The 8,138-nt window shown below is 37.6% G+C and overlaps 1 protein-coding gene across 1 annotated transcript in view; it reads right to left on the reverse strand.

Annotated features, from left to right (window-relative positions):
- Positions 1–7,524, reverse strand: part of si:ch211-161f7.2 (retinoic acid-induced protein 2) — a 119,786-nt gene extending 112,262 nt beyond the window's left edge. The window contains exon 1 of the mRNA XM_039745032.1: positions 7,219–7,524. The gene's annotated coding sequence lies outside the window, so the exon portion shown is untranslated. The remainder of the gene's footprint in view (positions 1–7,218) is intronic.
- Positions 7,525–8,138: the final 614 nt, after the last annotated feature.

The following is an 8,138-nucleotide window of genomic DNA, read 5'->3' on the forward strand; positions in this document are numbered from 1 at the left end:
CATATGGTGGGCTACGACTTGCCTTTTCACGGCGACTTTGATATACAGTATGACAACTTCTTTTTTATTTCGGGCACTGTAGGACTTTGTGAACTTGAGCTTTCGAGTTTCTCTGACACTCTGTGTCTCTCGATCAACTTCCTTTTGCTGTTTATTCCACTGTTTAAACCAACAAATAGTACATTTTTCCTTGACTCCACTTGGTATTCGCTGAAATTCTTCTATTTTCCCCTGTGCTTTTGCCATTGCCTTTTCACAGAATGCTGAGCTTAAGGGCTATTTATATTGATTTGAATATTCAAAGAGGCATAATTCTAGGAGGAGCTGGGGAGTGGCAGCAGGCTAGTGCACGTGTGTTACTTTTCACGCTGACTGGGATTTATGTAGCGGAAGAACGTGGAAGTTGGCAATCGCAAAGATTTATGCATCTGGATTTTTTTGTGCGTATGAACATTTCCACTTTTGTTCATACGCCATGTTTTAGTGTGAATTCTACGCACGCCGTTATACATGAGGCTCCTGGAGTGTCATCTGATGCCAAAGAACCATATGACCATATGAAAAAGTCTTGAAAGACAATGTCTTGTAGGGCAAATTGCAGTTAAGAAACCAATCCTGTGGAAAGGCAACAAGGAGAAGAGATTGCAGTATGCAAAAAACTATAAGCTATGGAACAACAAAGAGTGGCAGAACATCTTATTAAGCATGGGTCTATCTTTGAAAATTCTGGCCCACAAAGATGCCAGTAGTTTAGAAGAGGTGGCAAAACGTACATTGTTTTGGTCTGCAGACTTCTGTCTAGCACAATGGTGGCTCTGTTAGGTTCTGGGGTACATTTCATCCAATCGTACAGTGGAGCTGGTCAAAATTGATGGAATGATGACAGCTGAGAAACACAAACAGATTTTGGTCCATCATGCTGGATCTTTGAGAAAACAACTTATTGGCAAAAACTCTACCTTTCTGTCCAATAAATGTCCCCAGATACAACGCTAAAACAATTAAGTCCTACTTGTTTTGGACACCTACAGATGAAGCACCAACATTATTAGACTGGCCTCTTCAGAGCCCTGATCTCAAGTTAACAACAAAGGGAAAAGAATAAAAAGCAGCCAAAGTTAAAAGAATTTTTATGGCAAATCTGATATGTAGCTTGAAAGAATTTATTAAAAGACCTTTTTGGCAGGATGGTACATCTAGGGCAATAGGTATCTACTAAGAAAGAACATTTCAATATATCAATATTTAGGTGTAAAAAAAACACCTAAAATAGAAGAACTAATTACCCCAATATCTCAAAAACACTTTGCAGGTATGATTGAAATTTAGTGATGTTATAGAAAAAGACAATTAGCCAACCTGTGTTTTTTTTTTTATTTGTCAATATTGTGTATAATAATACTGCAGTGAGTACACTATGCTAGGTTGCTTCACAGCACTGACTGAAGCCCAGAGACAAAGAGGTGTGCCAGGGTATGCAAATGAAGGTCTCTAGCAGCATTGTAGACAAACAGCTCACTAACTAATCTAGTGGACTGAGAGCTGAAAAAGGGGAGGTGACATAGACAGGACAAAGATGGCATTAGTGTGCACCATGTAGACAGAGTTGTGAAGTGCAAGGAATAGTGAAAAGTTCTGCCAAAAAAGTGCTGTTTCCTTACACAATGCCTGTTTCAAGTTGTACATTGGTTTTCATCAATTAAAATAGAGTCCCTTTTAACTGATAAGGTACCAAACATGATAACGTACCAAATCCAACTATGAACATCATGAATTGTTTATTTTATGGTATATCATTAGAATGTAGTATGAATGTATTAGGTTTGGAAATTCGGTATCAGCTTATCCTATTTGTAAGAAGACAGTGGGTACACTAAGTTTTCTCATGTAACACAAATGGCAACAGTAACAGGGATGTTTTAATGTACAGGGTGGTCCAGATCTAATTATGCAAATCCAGATCGTCTGGATGACTTTGATTTATGCAGGGATGATTCCAGTTCAGCGCGAAGACTATTCTTCATGTCGTCACTTTGCACACTTCTCGATGGTCTGGGATTTTTCGGGTGATTTTCTATGTACAGTAATAAACTTAATAGGTTATAGCGTAATGAAAAATGCATAATTAGATCTGGACCACCCTGTATATGAATGATATGTAAAACCCCTCAATCTATGAAACCAATCCATTTTTTTTTGTTTGCTGCATCAGAATTTTTTACAGAAATTATGTTTTATACAATTTACAGAAAGGGTTTACAGAATTAGTGTAATATTTGCTAAATTTATGGTAAATGGTCAAGCAGTTAAAAGATTGCGCTTCAAAGGAGTTTATGTGGAGGTCATTTTGATGTTTACAAGCCTATTACTACTATTGATCTTGCTCAAACTCAAAATTGGTTACAACAAACATCACAATCAAGTGCATTCTCAAATACTGTACATATCAAGTACAAGTACATTTTCTTCCTTATCTAATGTGACCAAATTATCTCAAAACCATGCTAATAAAACTGGAAAACATAAGTGCCATACCATATATTTGGACAAAAGCTGACAAAATCAATAAGAAAACTCTGCCTCTAAATATGCATAAAAATCCCAAGAGCAACAGAGTTGTGGTTGCAGTAAATGTACAAAAACATCCCAAAGTGAACAGACTTGCAGTTAATAAATGTGCACAACAAAATCCTAAGGTGAACAGACGTGCAGTTGCCACATATACAGAAAGAACATCAAAATGAACAGAATTGAGACTGTTAAATGCACACATAAAAAGACTGCTTGAAAAATAATTAATGGTACTGTGTAAAATAAGTTACCTCAGTCAAACCAAATAATGTGCAAATTGTGGAATATGCATGTTTTGCATGTCTGCACATGGTTAAACTTTAACAATGGGTTCTCTTACTTAAAGTGCACATGCTGTATCTATACTGTACAACCATACATCTATCGCATTTTACTGCTGCTGACCTCGGCAGTGTCTTAGTGTTGGTTCTTGGCTCTTTAATTAGACAATGTATTTTCCTCTTCTCATGGTAATCACTTCACTCTCCTCTCGTCATCACAAATCATTAAAAGGGAGAGCTGCCATAGTGACCTCTATCATTATGAAGATAAGACTGAGTGAAAACTAATATAAGCAGCAGTTAACTAGCCACCCACAAAAAATAATTTATTGAAGACTAATATTATAAGACCTCAGTGGTTATGATTCTAGTGGCCATCACAAATATTTATGCATTCTCTTACTTTCATAAATACAATAGATTATTTGTTTCCCAGGTTACCACACAAAGGCAGTCAAGGGGATACCTGCATATAGCAGGGCCAGCTGATTTTGCACAGAATGGCTTTGTACATTCACAGTAAGTAATCAGCACCTGTAAAGGTAATAGTTTTTAGTAATTTTAGTCACAATATTCTCAGTGATAAAACCTTTTTTTTCTGAGCAAAGGCTAAATTATTTTAAAGTACACATTTCATGAAACATGGAATAGTCCTTTTATCCTTGTTTTTAAACTGATGTTAACATTTTTAACAATACTTTGTAATACAACTTAATATACTGCACATCTGTCATATATAAATAGAGAAAAACACTTTATTGGTGAGTGTGCCTTTTCACAGTCAGCACTGTGATATTTATGTACTGTATGGAGTGATTATTCCAATGTTTCTTTAGTTGCAGCACTGAGGTCAGGTTTAGGTTTGGGGATAATGCGTTGATAGCACATGGCCACACCCACCACACGATGGACCACCTGGATTGGGACCTGAGTGCAGTGGGTGACATCTCAGCACCACACTGAAGCAGTGTGAGGTTTTTTACGGTGGCTGGAGTGATTAATTCATTTTGATCCAGTTGCCTCTGGGTCAAATGGGAAACATGGGCAAGGACAAAGTAGCCAGCTTTTCAGTTATTACACTTTAACCACTAGAATGCATATACAGTAAATAACATGTTGATAATAAAGGAAATCAAAATTAAAATCCTACTGTAGCGATCAAAATCACTGCTGTGGAATTAAAAATGCATCAATTAGGAAATGTTGTGGAACAGTGGTAAAATAGTTTACCACCAAGAAAAAAATATATACACAGTATATGTTTTTCAGTCTTGTAACTACTTTGTTGTTATTGCAGTTATGGGAAACTATACTACAGTAATTCAGCATGTGTGCCTATTTCTGATTTAGTTGTATGCTCTTTTCCTTATTACTCCACAGTGTTTTAGTCAAGTGCACAGTTTGCTATATCTAGACAGTGCTCTGTAAAAAATAATAAATAATAAGTGAGAGATTTCTAAAAGCACACTGTACAATACTTGTTACTATACATACTTGTCATATACTGTAGGTCCACTTTAAGGCTGACCACCAAATTTAAAATGATACCCTATAATCACATTGTGAAACGTTTATTGGAGAACATCTATTACTATATTACATATGCTGTGCTCACAAACCCACATTTGCTAATTATATTATATTATTATATTATATTATATTATATTATATTATATTATATTTCCAAACCAACTTAATCCAATTATAATTAAATTCACAGACTGGTTTGTTCCTATTTATAATAAGCTGATTTCTTCTTCTAAGCCTTTGCTTTATAAACAAACTCCACAGTATTTGCATTACAGATCATGCATACCTCTCTGTTGGATTAATGAACAACTAAATAATAATAATAATTCTTTTTTAATCAGCCACCTATTGCCAAATCCATCTTAAAGCTTTTCAGCCATACACAGTTTATCTAACCCCCTTAATCTAGTTCAGGGTTACAGAGACGGAGGTTGTCTCAGACACCAATCTAGACCATGTGTACTGTACGTCCATCACAGGACACACTCAAACAAACACACACATTCACAGCAGACTTCGAGTATCCAGCTAAGCTGCTCTGCAAGAATTTCAGCTAGATTAGCCCAAACCATGTAATTACCAATCCATTTATCTATTTCAGATTTAGACGGAAACGGTACTTATTGTTGCAAAACTGTTCAGAAGCCCATCCTGGACAGCATGGTAGTCGTCGAGAGTTCTCTCACGCTCGTACACTCACGCACACCCAGTGAATTAAATTAATACGGGGCTGTCTTTGAGATTCGAGATTCGAACCTGAGACTACCACTTCACCTTGACGCCCGCCGAAAATACCATTAACACAACATATTTTCCCAAAGTCGCCTAATACAATTCACATTCTTTTATTAAAAAAAAAACACAAGTTTGACTTATCGAAAATGTAATGGCCAGTAAAGTAATGTGTTTGATTACATACATCAAGCAATTAAACATCGTTGATACATTGTCCTTATCCCGGTAAGATTTAACAAGGCGGGCTGAGAGAAGGTCAAAATCGTAGCTCCGTCATCTTCCAAGTCTATTGTCTAAATAACGTGCATGTAGTTGCCCAAATGTAGATTGGTGCTTGTGCCTCACTCCGTGCCCGGTGGTGAATAAAATTTGATGTGGCGGGTTTAGAAAATAGACTTTTATGGAATACATTCACCGGAATAATGTTGTTTACTTTGTCGATTTGGGATGAAATTATGCCAATTTAAAAATATTACACCCCTGTTACCCCCAGACCACTACATTAACATCAAACTGGAAAAGTGCAATAAACGAAGTTGTACAATCTTGCACTTGTAGAGGAATATTCATGTGCCATTGCGACACTTACGTGACACTGCTACATGTGCGGAGTCACAATGCATGAACTATTGTTGACTTCCCGCTTATGTATGCACTTTTCTCTGACGTGCTTTCCGACGGTCGACTACTGTAAGTAAGATGTTTCTTGATCATAAATCAGAACCACCTCAGACACCAAACACCCCCCAACGCCACCAAAATCTTACACAGCGGTTGCTTAGTAAGCGAGGAGTATTAATAACAGTAAAACAACTGACGCGTGTAACAGTAGGGTAATTATAAACAATTAACTGAATGGGGAGGGGAGGGGGAAGGTAAACCTCCAGCTTCTTTGCTAAAGCAATTTAAAAGTAAAAACTACGAAGATGTTCATTTTTTGAAAAAAGATGAGGGAGGGTTAATGTGAGGCGTCGGGTGCATCTTTCCCAGAACTATCATATATTGTCAGTGGTATTTACTTGATTGGATATAAAAAATGCATCCAAATTAGTAAATAATTCAAATTGCATAAATAAAACATTTCTGTCGACCTCGTGTCTACCAAATAAATGAGTCCCTCCCTCCAGGCTCTGCTTCCAGTCGATTATTGTGTCCAAAAAAAGAAACTGCTCTGGGGACTTCTATAATTACAAAAAAGAGATCTAACAGCTGTTGTGCAGAATGGATCTAACCCTAAAACAGGCGACAGCACACAGAGACGTTGCGAACTGCAAGAAGATCGGTTAGCTAGGAAAAATGGAGGAAATTAAACGTGTCCACATCTAACACCCCAGTTTAAGTCTTATTAATAAACGGCAGCATTATAATCAAAAACATTTGCGTATTTGAGGGCATTTATATTAAATAATGGAAAATATTTACTATCAGGTACGCAAACTGTTCGCAAATACACATTTTACTAATTATATTATATTATATTATATTATATTATATTATATTATATTATATTATATTATATATATGGTCTAAACATACACGTCACAGTTTACATTATAAAATTCGTATGTTATATGTCACTTTGAACGATGACTTTGAAAGTAAATGAAAAACTTGGTCAGATAGCAATGATTTTAATAATGACAAACCAAGTGATCAGAAATAAGCAGCTATTTGTAAACAAGACAACTGAAAGAAAAGCTCGCATTGCTTCACCCTACTTCACACAAGCATACACACACACACAAATAGAGACCCTCTGTAGGTAAAATACACCATCCGCCCCCTATGCGCTGGCATCGCACCTGTGCCGCCGCCGCCACCACCGCCGCCCAGCCCAGCTGCGCTGTCTGCAGTGCAGTCGTCGTTTCGTCTACGAGAGACGCTTCAGGGGTCAAAATGCCACACTGGTGCCACGCTCTGACGCGCTGTCTGTTTTTACTGTATTTCGTTAGCATTGTGCACTGGTGCAAAATATGAACCGCGTATCCAATACCACCTTAATTTCAGTGTAAAAAATTAACATTAAACACAACAAACATCGCAACGAATGTGGCCGCTTAGGGAAATTAATATAAACAGAAAATATGTTTATCTTTCTTACCTCGTGGTTGCGTCCTTGTGAAACCAGTCCAGCAGATAACAAAAATATGATTATTGTTCGCCTATTTAACGGTAACGAATTATCAGCTCCCGTTCATATAATAAGATCACTAGAGTAGGAGGTATATTATAATAATACTTGAATACTACTATGCAGAACTGGTTGTTTTTGCTCCAGTTCTTCTTTTTAATTATATGAGGAGTGGTAACAAGACGCACATGCTTGTGCTAAAAAAATAATAAAACTGTAACCGTGAGTAACTAGCGTATAACGGCGACCCAGAGTCTGCAAAGCCATCCTCGACAGCGAAGCACAGACCAGCGGCTGACACAGTCGCGCTGCGCGCGCATCACCTCCCCCGCCCCCCCAATCTTTCCGCTTGGCAGACTCTCTCTCTCTCTCTCTCTCTCTCTCTCTCTCTCTCTCTCTCTCTCTCTCTCAGACGATCACCACAGGGTTCTCCTCTGCAGCTCATAGGAGGTATGAAATGCTCACCTCAGCTTCCCTCACCTCGCTTCACCTTTGTGTTGTTCCCTCCTCTCCTTTAATGCTCAGTGACAGCTTTGTTTTTATAAAAGACGTTTTTGTTCTATCCACCTATTTTCAAACATAGTCATTCAGTTTACAGTCGCAAGTGCCCATCCCATAAGTATCAGGTGGGAGAAAGGTGCAAAACACTTCACAGAGCGACAGTGGTATGCATGTTTATTATGTTTTCTGCATAATAGTGATTGCTTAAATTGCACACTTTTTTTCTGGAGGGACATTCATTTAATGTAATAGTTCAATTATTTAGACAACCTAGGAATTGGTATGAATTGGTTTGGGGTGTAGGCATAGCTAGATCTTGCCCTCTAAGGGCTCCTGAGCAAGATTGCCTCAATAATCTTGACAATCAACTGGAACAGTTACCAAATGCT

This window comes from Polypterus senegalus, chromosome 2 (genome assembly GCF_016835505.1).
Source record: "Polypterus senegalus isolate Bchr_013 chromosome 2, ASM1683550v1, whole genome shotgun sequence".
Classification (NCBI taxonomy): domain Eukaryota; kingdom Metazoa; phylum Chordata; class Cladistia; order Polypteriformes; family Polypteridae; genus Polypterus; species Polypterus senegalus.